Source organism: Macaca fascicularis, chromosome 15, assembly GCF_037993035.2.
Source record: "Macaca fascicularis isolate 582-1 chromosome 15, T2T-MFA8v1.1".
Lineage (NCBI taxonomy): Eukaryota > Metazoa > Chordata > Mammalia > Primates > Cercopithecidae > Macaca > Macaca fascicularis.
Window position 1 is genome coordinate 39,271,320 of NC_088389.1, and position 17,809 is coordinate 39,289,128.

Below are 17,809 nucleotides of genomic sequence, written 5' to 3' on the forward strand. Positions count from 1 at the left end.
AGAATGGGAGACGTGTAATTGAAAAAGCAACTGTACCTTCTCTATCTACTTTTTCCCTCAGAGGGGACTCTGAGATCCTAAAAGTTCACAAAGCTACATGGTGGAAGGAACTTGGGTCCTCACGTTACCCCTTGAAAGCTGCCTGCTAAGTAGAACAGTTATATTTTTTTATTATCCAAGCAAAAATTAAGCTTTTGTTGTTAATCAAATTCCTTTGCCTGGTTTTCCCTAAGAACAGAGCTATAAAAAAAACTGTAGGCAGATAGGTTTTTAGGAATTTGTTCAGAGAGCCAGAGTGAGGGGTCAATGAAGCGAGTTAGAGATGGAGAAAAAGGGATAGTAAGGACACATTATTGAGTTGACCCTCACTGCAGACAGCTGGTGCACAATCCCACCAGGTCTTCTGAAGAGGCATATAAATTCATCTCAGAACAGTGTACCTGTGGAAGAGAAGGAGGGAGCATTTATACATCTGCTGTCATCTTCAAGTGGTTAAGAGCTGGTCCCTGGGGCACTGATTCTCTGGCTTCCAGGCTGCATATGATTGCACAGAGTATGTCATGAAAGTGTTCCTTGCCAATCAGTCAGAGATGTCCTAGGTCAGAATTATGGAGGTGCCTAATGCATGTCTGAGGTAAGGTCTTGCTATGTCATGTCTGAATTAGGCCATTTATGACTGACATGGCTGAAATAAGAGGTGAAGTTCAAAGGATTTGAAGTGGTATACAGGAAATATACAGAGTCACTGAAAATGTATAATTGGTTTATTACAGTATCTAGCCTTGCATTAATTAAAATAAGCACATATTACTCTTAGAATTATAAAAGTACACACACACATATTTATATACACATACTTGCTTGGTTTTGCAGAATATCTCAGTATTTTTATGAGATTTACTTCTTTTGATTCACTTTGAAAACGTAACTAACAAGTGAGCCGCAATGGGCATCTTTTCCTCCCTACCTATTCAACCACCAAAGCCAATCAATCCCATCTTTTAAGCAGTGATTGGAACTTCCCCTGCTGTCACATCTGTTGACTCTGCTTTAGTTGGGGCCTTCATAAGTGCACCCATGAATTATTGCTAGAGCTTCCAATCCTCCTATTCATTTTTTCATATCTAAAATTAAATTGAACTGTGGTAAATCCCTGCTTAAAACCTACTTCAAGGGCTCCCCATTGTCATAAAATTCAACCTCTTTATGTGGAATTCTACACACTTCATAATCCAGTCCCAACACAGATGTCTAACTTCATCTACTTCATGCCCTAGGCTACACCTGGCACTTGAGGAAGACAGTAGTAATTCTCTGGAAACCCCAGGACTTGTCATGCCACTCTGATTCTGAGCATGCCTCTCAATACTGGGAATGCTCTCCTTAATTATCCCCGCTAGGGCAGGGATTGGCCAACTGCAACCCCCAGACCAAATTCAGCTCATCACTCATGAGCTAAGGATGTTCTTTTTAAAATTATTTGTAAATGATTGAAAGAAATGTTTAAAAGGTAATATTTTGTGACACATGAATAATCATATAACATTTAAATTTCATTGTCCTTAATACAAAATTTCTCAGAATACATCCGTGCTTGCTTATTTGTTCACCTATTGTCTGTGACTTTCTTGGTGCCCTAATGCAGGGGCCCCCAACCCTCAGGCCAAGGACAGGTACAGGCCCATGGCCTGTTAGGAACCAGGCTGCCCAGCAGGAGGTGAGCCGCAGGTGAGCCAGCATTACCACTTGAGCTCTGCCTCCTGTCAGAGCAGTGAGGGGCATTCGATTCTCCTAGGAGCAGGGGGACGAACCCTACTGTGATCTGGGCATGAAAGGGAATCCAATTAATGCCTGATGATCTGAGATGGAACAGTTTCATGCCGAAACCAGCCCCATCTCTTGTCTGTGGAAACATTGGCTTCCACTAAACCAGTCTCTGGTGGCAAAAAGTTTGGGGACTGCACTGCTCTAAAGAGCTGAGTAGTTGTGACAGAGATCTGTAGCCTACAAAGCCCAAAGCATTTATTACCTGGCTTTTTACAGAAAACATGCACTGAGAAGTTCTACTCTTCCTTGTCAAACCTGCCCATGAGGAGCCATTCCAGATCTTTGTGTCCACAACATTTAGTTCTTACCTACAGAAACACACTTCCCCTAATTGCGAACCGTGCATGTACACATCTTCTCCCCAGCCCTGCCTCATCACCTTCTTGGAAGCCAAGATCACGTCTTATTTATCTCTGACTGTCTCCTGGCCACTAACTTAGTGCCAAATACCCAGTGGGACTCAGCCAATATGGTTGAATTTGTCCAGTTCTGAGCCCTGCTTCCAGACACCATGGCTTTTTTTTTTTTCTTTTTGGAAAGTAAGTGGTTAACAGCATGGGCTAGGGAGTTTCACTACCTGATTTCATTCTGGGCCTGGAACCTAAAGCTGTGCAGCCTTAGGCAAATTATTTTAACCTCTCTAAGCCTCCCTATCCTCATTGACCAACAAAGATATTGATAGCAACTATTTCATAAGCTTGTTGTGAGAATTACATGCAAATTACTGTTCAACGTGCTAAACACAGTGCGAGTGCATAGTACATTTCCAGTTAATATTAGCTATTATGATGATGTTTGTATAGTTCCTAAAGCTTAAATGAAATCCTGGGGTCTCCTGAGAGACATTGCTGACCAAACAATATCCCCTGCATGCACAGCTCTACGGCATTACTTGTTTTTCAGCTATTTTAATGCACACATTTGTTGTTAAATGAAATGATGTCTTTGTAGAGGCAAGGGAAAAGATCGACTTGAAAACACAGTCTTTTCATTTTATCTAAGAATCTCCCTCAATCTTGTTTTGCCTACATCTATCTTCTTCCCGCTGGGTTTGTTTTCCTTTTCTCTCAGTATTTCTTTCTGCTGGCTATGTCTCTCACTGCTTTCTCAACTAGTTTGATTACTTCATTTTGCTTTTTCATCCCTTTCAGCCTAACTTCCTTCCTCCCCACCTTGGGTGTCTTTCCTTTACTATATATAGATTTTACTTTTTCTCAGCTTTTCTTTCTTTTTTTTTCTCTCCCTTCACTTTGTGAAATTTTTGTATCTCCCCCCTTCTATTTACCCTCTCTTTCTCTCCCTCTCTCCTATGCGTTTTTACTTTCTACCTCTCATTTTATCTTATGAATCTTCCTTTATCTTCGAAATACAGGCTTTTCTATCTTTATTCTTTCCCTTCTTTCCATCCTATTTTCCTCTCATTTTGCTTTATTTCTGTCATCTCCTTATTATATTCCCTGGCTTTCCTTATTTCTTCTTCTTCCTTGTTTCTGCCTCCTCATGCCACCTACACTGGTTTCTCTCCCTGGGTCCTGTGTGGGGTAGAGCCTGCTCTGGCTTCCAGATGGCCAGTAGATCAACAAAAAGCTATTAGTCCCCTAGCAGAGGAAGAAGTCAAGCTGTTGAGATGCTTGGGGAGCATCTCAAGGCCAGGCAGAAAATGAAGTGGTCAGGAAGGAAGAGGAGGTGATGTTTAATGGAACAAAAATAAAATAGGTGAGAAAAAATGAGATGGAAAAACAGAGATTTACGACACAAGAGAATTTAGTTGGAATGAGACTGTCATCAGATCAGCTGGGGGAAGAGAATGGAAAAACAAGCTTGTTAAAGTGAATTCTTTGTCATAACCATGAGCTTTTTATACTCAACTTGCCTGCTTGGTTTCTCAACACTGTTTTGTTCTTTCACAGCCATTTTGTTTGATCCTTCTCTTCTCACCATACTTCACTATTTACCCAGCCCTGTCTGATTCCCATCTACTGACTGATTTTCTTGAGCACTTTTGAGTTCTAACCAAAAGGTTAGAAATAGATCTAGTATTATAAAAGTTAGAAGTGCAGATTCAGGATTCAGACAGGACATAGAACTGGGCTTCAAAAATCAGGCTGTTTTTGTTATGCAAGAATACCATGAAAATACTTGTATCTATTACTGGGCACAGGTCTTGGAACAGATTAACTTGAATCACAATGCTCTTTCTCCACTGCCAGTTTTGTGATCTTGGTAATTAGTTAACTTTTCTAATCCTATGCATTTTTATCACAGTGATAACAATACTTACTTTCACAGATAGGTTTGAGGTAATGAATAGATGAAATAATTGAGGGCAAGTGCCAGGGGCAGTGCCCAGCATACAGTCAAGATCTTTTAATGTTTACTGGCCCATTATTACCATGTTAATAAATAGACCCACCACTCCTTCATTATAAGTTGAGGCAAGGTTTTCTGGATTACCCTCCTGCTGCCACTCCAGATCAAATGCTCTTTGGTGCTGCACAGATCGCCACATTATTAGACTCACTTTCCTAGGTTGGTGCCCAGGAAACACCATGATTTGTTCAGCAGAAAGATTTGTGTTTTGGTAGACTTCAAAATTGTGTTAAACCTCACCCACCCATCCATTTCCATACCTTCCCCTTCTTCTTGGTTTCTTCTAGGGGAAGGACAAAGGAAAGGTTGAACCATCTTCCAAGAGACCCAGAATACCCCATGAATTCACCACTCCCAGCTTAAATAGCTATCCAGAATTTAACAGACATTAAACACAACTCCCCCCTTCCACCCCCCTGGATGATTTTAGCTCCCGGTGAGAATCTCATCATAAAAACCATTTCTTTCCATCTCTCTCCTTTCCATCACCAACTCCACCATCCCCACAGCCCACCCTTTGGAAACGTTCTTTACAACCACCCTGTGCTTTTAAACCTGGTATTAGGAGGGTACAACCTAGCTGGAAATTTTCAAAGGTAATTTCACTGAGTCTTCCTGCATGCTTCATTTCAATACAAAGGGGCAGCAGCTTGTAAACCAAAGGGACAGAGCAAGGTTTACTGCACACCTTGCCGAACTTGGATGTTGCAGGTGACTCTCAGCAAGTCCCTCTGTTGTACATTACCTCAGTTTCCTTGACAGCACAATGCCAAAGGATCTTTGCAGTTGGTCCTGGCTCCAGCATTACATGTTCAGAATTCCAAGCTCTATTCTGGTGAATTCAGATATCCAAAGAGCCTTTGTTTTTACTTCCTGTGTCCGTTACCTGGATACTAGTATATCTAAAAACTTCACCAGTTCTGTCCTGTTTCCCAACTTCAGGATATACAAATTTCAGAAACATGCATGTCCAAAGATGGCTATAGAGAAGAACCACTTTCCTGGGAAATGGTAGCAGCATTGTGTGACAGTGAGTCACACACAACTGGCTCTCTCCAATACCAAGCCACTGAATTTTAAAAATAAAGATGTTGGGTCCTGGCTTAGTGGCTCAGGCCTGTAATCTCAGCACTGTGGGAGGCCAAGGCAGGCTGATCACTTGAGGCCAGGAATTCAAGACCAGCCCGGCCAACATGGTGAAACCTGGTCTCTACAAAAATTAGCCAGGCATGGAAGTAGCCGCCTATAATCTCAGCTATGATGGGAGGCTGTGGCATGAGAATCACTTGAACTCAGGAGGCAGAGGTTGCAGCGAGCCGAGATTGTGTCACTGTACTCCAGCCTAGGGCACCGAGTAAGACTCTGTCAAAAAAAAAAAAAAATGTTGGGTGTACCGTTTCTTCACATTTCAACTGTAAAACAAATTCTGAAAAATGATTTTGCAGAGAAAAAATTAGGGATATGTAACTCGGTTATTTGTCCCTGCCCAAATCTCATATGTAAATATAACCCCCAGTGCTGGACATGGGGCCTGGTGGGAGGTGTTTGGATCATGAGGGTTGATCCCTCATGAATCACTTGGGCCGCCCCCTTGGTGGTAAGTGGGATCTCACTCTGCATTTTCATAAGTTCTGGTTGTTTAAAAGTGTATGGCATCTGTCCCTCTGCTCTTTCTCGCCTGCTCCTGCATTCACCATGTGACATGCCTGCTCCCACTTCGCCTTCCACCTTGAGTAAAAGCTGCCTGAGGCCTCCCCAGAAGCCAAGTGACATCAGTACCATGCTTGTACAGCCTGCAAAACTGTAAGCCATTTAAACCTCTTTTATTTCAAACTTATCCCTTCTCAGGTATTTCTTTATAGTAATGCTTGAACAGCCTAAGACAGATAAAGAGATGAGAAAGGGAGAAAGGAGTTTGGGTAATAACATTCTGACAAGTAACCAAGGTAATCCAATGCAGGCATGGGTCTCTCTTCAGTGTATACTTTATTCTGATTGCCTCTTTTAGCTAGGAATTGTAATTTCATCAGATGAGCTTCTCACATGTTGAAAAGTAGATACCTGTTGTAATGCTGACTGCATATCTCCAAATGAAACACTAGGCAATGAAAGGGAAAACATGGTTATAAACAAAGAGACTCAATTATAGCAAATAATTTTATGTCCTAGAAGGAAAAATATATTTAAGGTGATAAAGAGAAGCCAGAGAGGGGTGGTTAATAAAATTTAAGAAAAGAAAGAAATAGGAGAGGGATCTTACAAGGTAAAAATTGTGGTATAATAGAAAAGAGCATTGGATTGGGAATAAAGAGACATGGCATCTAATCGAAATGGCACAAACTACCTCATGATGCTGTGAGCCTCTATGAACCTCAGTAGACTCATGTGTGAAATAGGGAAACAAACAGCTTTTCCTATCCTTCCCATGATAAAAAGTTGCTGAGAGAATCAAATGAGATCAGAGCAATAGAGGTGCTTTGTTAACTGTACCCACCTAAGGGACATTTTTATTATAAAATGTTGAATTCATTCTAAGTTTATTAAGAGTGGTGCATCCCAGAGAGTCAGGCTCTCAGATTTTAAATGAAATCACAACCTGTGAATGAGTCTTCTTAATCTTCTTCATGTGACAGTCTTCCTTTTGCCTGAGCAAAAGACTCTGGAGGACTAAAAGTCACCAGGTTGGATGTGAACTAATGGAGAGACCTAAGGCACTCCCTCTGGTTTTCTCTGCTTGATGGGCATTGCTCAGGAGGAGACATGGGTTTGCTCTTCAGGCAATCCAAGGAATTGATCATTCTGCTTCTCTTCTGTGCTGGTCTAGAGCCTTTATTGATAAACAGAGACATGGCCTTTCCTCCCATCTGACAGTAGAAAAATTCTTTATAATACAGTCAGAGTGTGATAAATACCATTTGAAGTAATGTTCTCCAGTGACCTCACTTTACTGGGAGCCCCTGCCAACCATTTTTAATAATGTGACTATATACACATATTTCTCACTGCTGACTGAATTAAACAGAGATGCCTGATCAAAACTGGTCTAGTTATAGTTTCTTCCTGAGAGTTTGGGGTGGAGAGAGAGAGGGGGAGATAATTTTGGGTTATTAGAACTTAAATCCAGATTTTATGATGACATGGGTATCTTTCCCTTTCTTATTCTTTCTAAGTGGACTGAAAAAGTGAGGAAAGTTACTAGTCTGGGAGAAGATTAAACAGATCAAGATAAAATTAACGTGTTTTTTTTTTTTTACCTGAGTCCCAGTATCATGCTGTCTCAGTTGTATCTTTACTTCAAGGAAACATGACTCTCTTTTATGCTTATAATGAGGCTTCTTTTTCTTTGAGTTATTTAGAATTAGTTGCTGTGTCTTGAAGCCAAATATATAATTTATTCACAAATTCATATTGATTATATGTGAAGAGATCTGAGATTAGGAGTAAGCAGCAAGAGTTCTAGTCTTGACTCTCACGTAATATTTACAATATGTGTTAGGCCATTCTTGTATTTCTATAAACAAATACCTGAGACTGTGTAATTTACAAAGAACAGAAGTTTAACTGGGTTATGGTTTTGCAAGTTGTGCAAGCATGGCACAGGTATCTGCTCTGGTTCTCAGGAGGCTTCAGGGAGCTTTTACTTATGGCAGAAGCTGAAGCCACAGCAGGTATCTCACGTGGCAGAGCAGGAACAAGGGGTTGCAGGGAGGTGCCACACACTTTTAAATGACTGGACCATGTGAAAACTCACTTTGGTGAGGACAGCACCAAACTATAAGAGATCCTTCCCCATGACTCAAACTCCTCCCACCAGACCCCACCTCCAACACTGGGGATCACAATTTAACATGAGATTTGAGCAAGAGATATATCCAAACTATACCATTATACTCCCTGTACCCCCAAATCTCATCCTTCTCCCATTATAAAGTATAATCATACCTTCCTCCATAGTCTTAAATCATTCCAGAATTCGTTCAAAAGTCCAAAGTCTCATCTGAGACAAGGTAAATTCCTTCCACCTATGAGCCTGTAAAATCAAAAACAAGTTAGCTACTTCCCTGATGCATTGGTGGTACATGCATTGGGTAAACATTCCTGTGCCAAAAGGGAGAAATTGGCCACAAGAAAGGGGCTATAGGTCCCATGCAAGTTTGAATCCCAGGGTAGTCATTACATCTTAAAGCTCCAAAATAATCTCTTTTGACTTAATGTCCCACATGCAGGGTACACTGGTGCAAAGGGTGAGCTCTCAAGGCCTTGGGCAGCTCCACCCCTGTGGTTTTGCAGGGTTCAGCCCTTGCAGCTGCTCTCACAGGTGCCTAAAGATTTTTCCAAGCACAGGGTGCAAACTGCCAGTGGATCTACCATTTTGGGGTCTGGAGGAAAGTGGCCCCCTTCTCACAGCTCTACTAGGCAGTGCCCCAGTGATGACTCTGTGTCAGGGTTCCAAGCTCACATTTCTCCTCCAGACTACCCTAATAGAGGTTATCAGTGAGAGCCTGCATTTGCAGCAGGCTTCTGTTTGGGCACCCAGGGTTTCTCATACATCCTCTGATATCTAAGCAGAGGTTGACAAACTCCATTCACTCTTGCATTTTATGGACTGGCAGACTTAATATTACATGGAAGCTACCAAGACTTATGGTGGTTTGCCTTTTCCAAAGCAGCAGCCCTAGCTGTACTGGAGCCCTTTGAGACACAGATGAAGCTGAAGCTGCCTGGATGCAGGGAGCAGTGTCTCAAGGCTGTGCAGGACAGCACCACCCTGGCCCTGGTCCACAAAACCATTTAGTCCTCCTAGGCCTCCAGGCTTGTGATGGAAGGGAGTGCCTCAGATATCTTTGAAATGCCTTCAAGGCCTTTTTGCCATATATGTGGCTATCAGCACCTAGCTTTTGTATTGCATAAATCTTATAGTAAGTGGTTGCTCCACAGCCTGCAAGAATTCCTCTCCTGAAGAAGTTTTCTCTTTCTCTGCCATATGACAAGGCTGCAAAATTTCCAAACTTGTACACTCTTCTTTTCCCTTAAATATACCTTCCAACTTAAGTCATTTATTTGCTTCCACATCTGAGTGTATGTTGTCAGAAGCAGCCTTGCCACTTCTTAAATACTCTGCTCCTTAGAAATTTCTTCCATCACATACCATAAATCATCACTTTCAAGTTCAAATTTTCACAGATTCCCTAGGGCATAGGCAGAATGCAGCCAAGCTCTTTGCTAGTCAAGCTGTTTGCTAAGGCATAACAAGGGTGACCTTTACTCCAGTTCCCAGTAACTTTCTTATTTCTGTCTGAGATTTCATCAGCCTGACCTTCACTGTCCATATTATTATCAGTATTTTGGTCACAACCATTTAACCAGTCTCTAAGAGGTTCCAAGCTTCCCCTCATTTTCTTATCTTCTCCTGAACCTTCCAAACTCTTCCAGCTTCCCATTTTCCAGTTCCAAAATTGTTTCCACATTTTCAGGTATCTTTATAGCAATGTGCTACTCCTCAGTACTAATTTTCTGTATTAGGCCATTCTTGCATTACTACAGAGAAATGCCTGAGACTGGGCAATTTATAAAAAAAAGAGATGTCATTGGCTCATGGTTCTGCAAGCTGTGCTAGCATGGCACAGGCATCTTCTTGGTTTCTGAAGAGGTCTCAGGGAGGTTTTGCTCATCGGGAAAGGTAAAAGTAGGGGTAAGCACGTCACATGGCAAAAGCAGGAGTAAGAGAGAAAGTGGGTGGGGAGGTGCCACACTTTACAACAAGCAGATCTTTCAAGAACTTATGCACCTCCACAAGGACAGCACCAAGGCATAAGGGATCCACACCCATGACCCAAACACGTCCCACCAGGCCCCACCTCCAACATTAGGGATTACATTTCAACATGAGATTTGGGCAGGGACAATTAGCCAAACTATCAGTATGCAATAGTTGGAAAGTTGATTCCCTTTCTTGAGTCTCAATGCCATCATGTACAATCAGCAAAAATAGTCTTGAGTTATATCAAGGCTGGTTGGAGAATAATGGATTTGAAAGAGCTGTATAAATTATGCAAGTATTAAAAATTATTATAAATTATATGTTTTTATTTTCTTTTAAAATGCACCCTTAGTGTAAATCAGAGGTCTTCTAACCTCAGGTTCTAAACTATATTTTGAATGTTATTCTGTACAACATTTAAACTAGATCTCTCTCTCTCTCTGTCTGTCTCTCTCTCCTCTCTCTCTTTCTCTCTCTCTGTCACACACACACACACACACACACACACGCACACACACACCCTTCGTTAAAATGTCCTGCAGTTTCCTGTCATTGTTCATACCTATGCTATCTCTCCCATTTGCCCTAGTATCTCCAGCATTGCTTTGCCAATTATCACCATATCTTATTTTTGCCCCTGTCATTTCTGTGCTCTCATTTTTGAAGAAATAACTCCAATGTCCTAGCCTTTATAATTGCTTCTTAGATACACCCAATGGAAACTCCTACTATCTGCATGAAGAACTCGAGCACATTATGATACATCTTACAGCCTGCCTGCTATGGGAGTCTGTGTCATCAACTTAGGGGGGAAAACCTGGGCTTGACAGACTGACAGACATGGATTTGAATCTTGGCTCAGCCTCTCATAAGCCATATAATTTTCTTTTGTTTTCTTTAACTGTTCCAAGCAAGTTTCCTCATTGAAAAAATAAGATTGATAATAGAACTTATCTCATGAGTCTGTTGGGAGGATGAGATAAAATAGGATGAAAAATATTTAGCATCCTCTTTTAGCACATAGTAAGTAATAAATTATAGCTATTATGACAGTTTCTGTGTCAGTTCTGTCTGGTTTTCATAAGGTTAATTCTTTGTTCTTCCTTGTCTCTGTTCTGTGGAATATAGCCCTGTATACTGCATGGTCCAGAATCTCATTTGAAGAGATGCATAGATATTCAAACAATACGAGCACTGAAATGGTATTGGAGGGTGAGAGGAAGGGAAAGTCCAGAGTATCTGCCCCTGAACATCCACTTCCACTTCCACCTTAGGTGATGTCTGTACTTGTGGCTGGTTCTCCTTTGTTTCTCTGTTTAGTCCATTGGACAAATTTCTTGTGGTTCTGTGAAACCTTGTCTCAGAATCTAGCAATATCACAATTCTTCTCCTTTCCTTTTAAAACTTAGGGATGCTTGTGTAGTTCAGCTGTTGATAATCTTGGGGTGCTTCCCAGGCCCCCATTGTCTTCTCATCTCTTCCATCACTTGTGTAATAAATTGTTTGTACTAGATTTCCTCTCAGAATAGTTTTTATTTTCCTGATTGAACCTTCATTAACACAGGCCACTCCTACCCACATTCCAGGTAGACTGGAAATTTATTTTAAATAGAACATATATCTACATTTACTAGATTTTCTTATAGAAAAATATGTACTTAAGTAATGCTAAACACATATTTATTGAATTCAATATTTGTACACAGTGAATTACCAACTTCTGCCTGTCCCTTCCCCCACTTGTGAGGCTGAATCTAAGCCTGGAAAACTGAATAAGCAATATCTCCATCTATTCTCTGATGCACATGTACTAATGACCAGGAGACACGTTCAGGATAATCATGGGTTGTAGACTGTGTTCTATGCAGTTTGCTCCTTTTATTTACTCCTAGATGTAATAACGACTTTATGTATCAAATTCAGTTGCATCTCATTTCATTTGTTGTGTTAATTTTGTCTTAATTTTTTCATTTACTCTGCTGAGTCTATAGGCAAAAATTGCAGAATTTGAAAAGCCTATTAAGTAAACCCAACTTTTAGTAGTACAGGATATTATGATGCAGATACAGGACCAAATGCAGTCTGAAGGCTACCTAGCAGTGCCTTGTCTCTTCCGGATTCTAAATAACTGGACTTCAGAAATCAGGCAACATCTGTTTCTTCTTTTTAATATACTTTTCTGCTAAATCAAGAGTTGCAAACACATGGCATTCAGGCTGTCTTTCTAAGTGCCTATTGTACTCCAATCAATCAAAACTAGTTCTCAGGGTAAACCGCATTGTCATTCCTTTTAAGCATTTGTTCTTGCTTTGTTTTGACTTTTCATGACATAGCCATGGTTGCTGCCTCCCAATATTCATGTTTCTCCTTTTCCATTGCAAAGCAGCCCTGGGTGTAGAGGAGATTAAGTGCCCCAGCTCTTCTTGTACTATTTAAAATTTATATAATCCTGTAAGGAACACCCTACCCCATTGCTATAGTGATTAATTTGGGTAATAGAGGCTTCAGCCAGTCAGAGGACATCATGCCCATGGTCAGTGACATTGATATAAAATTGTGTATGTGATTAAAGTTGAATCAATGACTCATGGGAGAAGATTTTCTAAGGGCTTTATAGAAATAGTTACTTGCCCTTCCGGGTAAGCTATCCAAAACCAACCCACTAGTAGATACTGGGAAATTGTAGTACAAAAAGTAGCTTAATAATCTTGACCCCAGGAGTGAAGCCAGCCTTATAATAATGTTGAAATTGGCACAAAGGAAGGCAGAGTAGAGAGACAGAAGAAAGCTACTTGCTTAGAGAGATCACTGAACGACTGAATGAAACATACTGAAGACCTTCCACTTTATGAGGTCATGAATAAGTCATCTTTGTTGTTTGAATCACTTTGAGAGGACTATTCCTAAAAGCCAAATTTAACAACACTTTCAGTCTCAGACTCAGGTAAGTTCTGCTTCACTCACCACCTTCTTCCGACATAAAGTCTCCGACTCCATCTCTCAGATCACATCAGGTCCATTTTTCTTTTTATTGTTCTTATTTTAATGCCCCCTTCTTACAGATCTCTACCACCTCCCAGCACCTGACTCACCTTCACAGCTGATTTTCATTTGTTTTACCTCTCTTCATAAGCCATCAGTTATTACTCTCTCTCTCTCTTTTTTTTTTTTTTCTTTTTTTTGGTATTCTAATACTCAGTAGGGAGGTCCTTTGGAGAGGGGAAGAAGATAGTTTCATATAGGCTCTGATTTAAATTTCAGAGTTGCAGCCTCGGGGTCAAATTGCCTGAACTGACAATTCATTATTTTGCTTTTCTTCTTTTGTGTGTTGTTTTAAATGAGTTTTGGAGAATTTTATAGATAAATGGGACCTTGAAAGATGTACTAGCCAAACCTCTTTGTATAATAACTAGAGAAATGAAGTTTGAAAATGTTAAGTGGCTTGCCCCATATCACACAGCTGGGGATCTTGAGGAAAGATTACAACTCAGGTATGCTGACTCCCAGCCAGTGCCTTCATTCTGACCTCACGCCCACTTTCCTTCACAACATAGCATTTTACTGGGGGCTTTAGTTGCAGATATCCTGCACAGAACTCTGAGATTTGGCTGCTCCCAGATGGCACATCAAGTAGACACAGAAATGTTGCTTCTATCATTCACCCACTGGACAAGGACTTGGTCAAGCATCCTGACAGGTTCAAGATTCTCCCATAATTCCCCAGATCAAGAACTATGGAGGCTGTCAGGCTGCCTTTGACAGCAGGGGAGGCCAGAGTGGTTCAGAGTTTCAATCCAGTCAGATCTATTTTCAGAATGATAATGTGAAGTGAATTTTCTTAGAAACTGGTGAAAGAGTAACAAAGAAAATGTAAAAGCTATCTTATTTTATCCTAAAATCCAAAGCTCTCCAGAGATTCCTAAAACACATTACTTGAGGCAATTGAGGTTTTAGGGAGGTAGCGTATCTAAATGGTTAAAGACCTTACACTCTGAAGTTAAACCCTCTGATTTGTAGCCATCTCTGACACTTCTTAGTTCCAAAACCTGGAGTAGCTTGTTACCTTCTCCAAGCCTCAGTTTTCTCTTCTGTAAACTGGGGGCTAGAGGAGCACCCGATTCATAGGATTTCTGGGATGGTTGAGTGAGTTAATTTACGTAAAATGCTTAGAATAATGTCTGGCATATTACACACTTTACGTTATTACTATCATCATCATCACATTCTTTATTATCATTTTCATCAAGTACAATGTGTTTATATTTTGCAGGAAAGATGGAAGGTCATATGCAAAATTTTTTTAAATGAGTGAAAAAGAGAGAAGAGGTGTATAAATGTGAGAATCAGGGAAAGCAGAATAAAAAGGATACAAGGAAGGCCGGGCACGGTGACTCACGTCTGTGATCCCAGCACTTTGGGAAGCCGAGGCGGGTGGATCACAAGGTCAGGAGATCGAGACCATTCTGGCTAACACAGTGAAACCCCGTCTTTACTAAAAATACAAAAAAAATAATAATAATAATAACCGGGCGTGGTGGCGGGAGCCTGTAGTCCCAGTTACTCCGGAGGCTGAGGCAGGAGAATGGCGTGAACTCGGGAGGCGGAGGTTGCAGTGAGTCAAGATGGCACCACTGCACTCCAGCCTGGGTGACAGAGTGAGACTCCGTCTCAGAAAAAAAGAAAAGAAAAAGAATACGAGGAAAGATGAAGGGGAGAATAAGGAGAAAAAGGGGGAGGAGAGAGAAGTGAGTGACTCATTTGTTCTACTCATATACATTGAAGACCAATATTTGACCCAGGTACAATGTTTGTTCCAGGAGTAAACTTTCTTCCTAACTGAACAAAAACAAAAACAAAAGTACAAGATTAAACATTACTGTCTTTTGCCTTTATAAGAAAGAAACAAACACAAAAATATAATCATAACTTTCTGCAAACGCTACATTATGTGATCGAGGTAAACTTTCCTGAGGAAGGGACACTCACCCAGAGTTTTCTATAACTTAAGTATCAGGCATATGTGCATACATTAGTACAATTCTATTTATACTTTTAGTTTTTCATTTATTGCTTTATTCACTCATCCTTCATTTTCTAGCAACTATACCACAGACCTTTTGCATCATGCTTGGAGTATACTGTTAGAATACAGAAAGGCAGCTATGTAAAGATATAAGGGTCATGAAATCTGATAAAGAGTTATGAGGCAATATACAAGAAGGTGGGAAAATATTTTAAGGAGATCATCAGAAGAAAAAGACTCAAAAGAAAACTAGTGGTTTTTTGTTGTTGTGTTGTTTTTATCATAAACTCTGTGCCAGCCACTCTGACAATTCACAGATGCATCTCATTTGTAAAACCATCTCATCTGGTAAGTCATGAAGATCCTAAAATTCAACATAGAGAAAGGGCTGGAGTCCAGGTTCAGAGTCTTTCTCTTCTAGGATAGTACATGGCACTGGGCAGGGGAGGGTTTCAGTGGAAGTTGCCTTGCTAATAAAAGGACAGAGAATAGCATGCTTGGTTGCTGTAGGGAGAACCCGTCCCAGTTTGTCCCGTCCCAGTTTGTCCCTAGAGAGGTGGTAGAACTCTATCATTAGACAGAGTGGTGCAGAGAGCTTTACGCTGTGCTGCCACCTCTCATGCCTACAGCAATCAGGCTCTTCTACCTCATTTCTTTCTTCTGGCTTCTCAGTGAAATCATACTCACTCTTTTTCAAAGACAATGTTCCAGCTCTTGATAAAGCTGATGTCAGATAAAGGGGCTAGCTCACTTACTGTTGAAAAACTGACATGTTAGGCTCGTGGTGGGTGTCTGGACTAGAAAAGTAGACGGAAACTGAATCTTAGTGGTGTGGACCCATTCATGGGTGGGTTGTAGGGAGTACACGCTTCAGCTGAAATTCAGTCCTGATTGTGTGAGCATGTGTTCATGTGCATTTTTGTAAAAAGTGAAGATATGTAACTATTCTCACTTTTTCCAGGAATCAATGACAATAACATGCCTAGTAATTAAATACTGATTATGCATCCACCTTTTACAGACTAAGACCATTGTTTGACTAATAGACCAGGTCATGTTTATAAAAAAGCAGAAATGAAAGAGAACACCTGTTCATCAAATATACGAATTAGTGCTGTACAAAACATTTTATCATAGGTGAATATAAAAAATAAAAGCTTTATTTTCCTTATTTCCAAAGCTTTGCAAATACCAACAGACAGATTAAGCAAGGTCACACAGTACAAGGTTGAGTTTGAAGTAGAATACAGATGTCCAGGCTATCAGGATTATATTTTTTTAAGTTTTTAACATTCTTTCATCTTCAAAGGATTAACGTTATAAACAATTTTTCCTATGGGAACTATAAAAATTGAGGATTCTATGATTTTAGAGTAGCATGAATAAAGTATGAACATATTTCTCTCACTTAAATAGGTTGTATTCTGCTTCAAATACATTGTATTCTGCTGCTTTATCAACACAATAAATATGCTGTATGTGTTGATAAAGAGCAAATTTTACTATAAAACTGCAATATGAATATAAAGGAATCAACTTGAGCATGGCAATAAAGTACCATTACATTACCCAGAAAACTGGAGAATGACTAAGCTTGGTGAATTCTGAAATTTTGGAAGTACTAATCTGGGCTGGAGAGAACTCTTCCTATAGTCTAATCAACATAATGAAGCCTGTTTTACAGATAGAGAGAGCTTTTTAATATATTATTCTTGCCCTTTCTTTCTTATTCCTTTTATTTACTGACTTGTCCAGACTTCATGATAGCATGGAAATAACATAGAATTCAAAGGGAAATGGGCTCACATTTAAATGTTGGAGCCATTATTTCATTTTAGTACTAATAAGAATAAAAATATAAAAGCTTGTTATATTTGCAGCAGTTGTTTTGTATCTGAAACTGGGCTAAAAACTGTATATCCATTATCTCATTTAATCCTCATAGTAAACCATCAGAGCTTATCTTCTATTATTCTCATTTTATATGCTTGGAAATTAAAAATTTGGACAGTGTATCCAAGACAAGACAGCTAACTAGATACTGCCAGGAGGAACGTCTTCCACCAAAACAGACCAAAATATCCAGTAAATCAGCATACTCAGAACAGATCACCTGAAAGAATGGAGTAAAAGATATTAGAGAGACAACCCAGATAGCAGGATGAAAGGGAGAGGAAACTGGGAATCCTTCATGGGGTTGCTGAATATGGGACATGTTCCAGGCCCTGAATGGCTCATAAGGATATAATGGCTCTGAGTTACATAAGTCACTAAACCTGGAGGGAGCAGGGCTCTCTTTCCTACAGGACCAGGATGAATCTGATCTGTGAACCCCACTGTCCGCCAGCCCCTTTCAGAGTCCCTGCCTAGCCATGTCTGCATGCAGCACAGCTTTAACTACTCCACCAGAGCACTTTTGCCAGTGTCCACCACCACAGTGGTTTTGTCCTAGCCTCCCTGCTGCCCTACTAGAGCACCTTTGCTGACAGCCTCCCCGCTGAATGTGTTCTCCTGCAATCCTGTCCCTACCCTGTTGGAGCACATTTGCCTATGGCACCCCTGATGCTCACGTTAAGCACTCCCCGCCTTAGCACCCCTTCTGCCCCTGCTGGAGTGCTTCCTGTCCCCAGTGCCCCTGCCACCGCTACCATGCTTCACATCTATGGTGCCCCTACCACCCCTGCTGGAGCACTTACACCCATGACCCCCCACTCACCCCTACAGAGTGCTGTTGCCAGCAGTCTGGGAGCATCCTAGGCCATCAAGCTCAGGCAACACTCAACCTTGATGGGCTAAAGGACAAAGCTGCAGACCTGATCCCAGCCACC

The 17,809-nt window shown here is 40.8% G+C and overlaps 1 long non-coding RNA gene across 1 annotated transcript in view; it reads right to left on the bottom strand.

The window, feature by feature from the left end:
- Positions 1–272: 272 nt before the first annotated feature.
- Positions 273–17,809, bottom strand: part of LOC123569177 (uncharacterized) — a 67,261-nt gene continuing 49,724 nt past the window's right edge. Inside the window, exons 3-4 of the long non-coding RNA XR_010581720.1 lie at positions 4,943–5,029; positions 273–440 (exon numbers count right to left, since the gene is read on the bottom strand). This is a non-coding gene — a long non-coding RNA (uncharacterized lncRNA). The remainder of the gene's footprint in view (positions 441–4,942; positions 5,030–17,809) is intronic.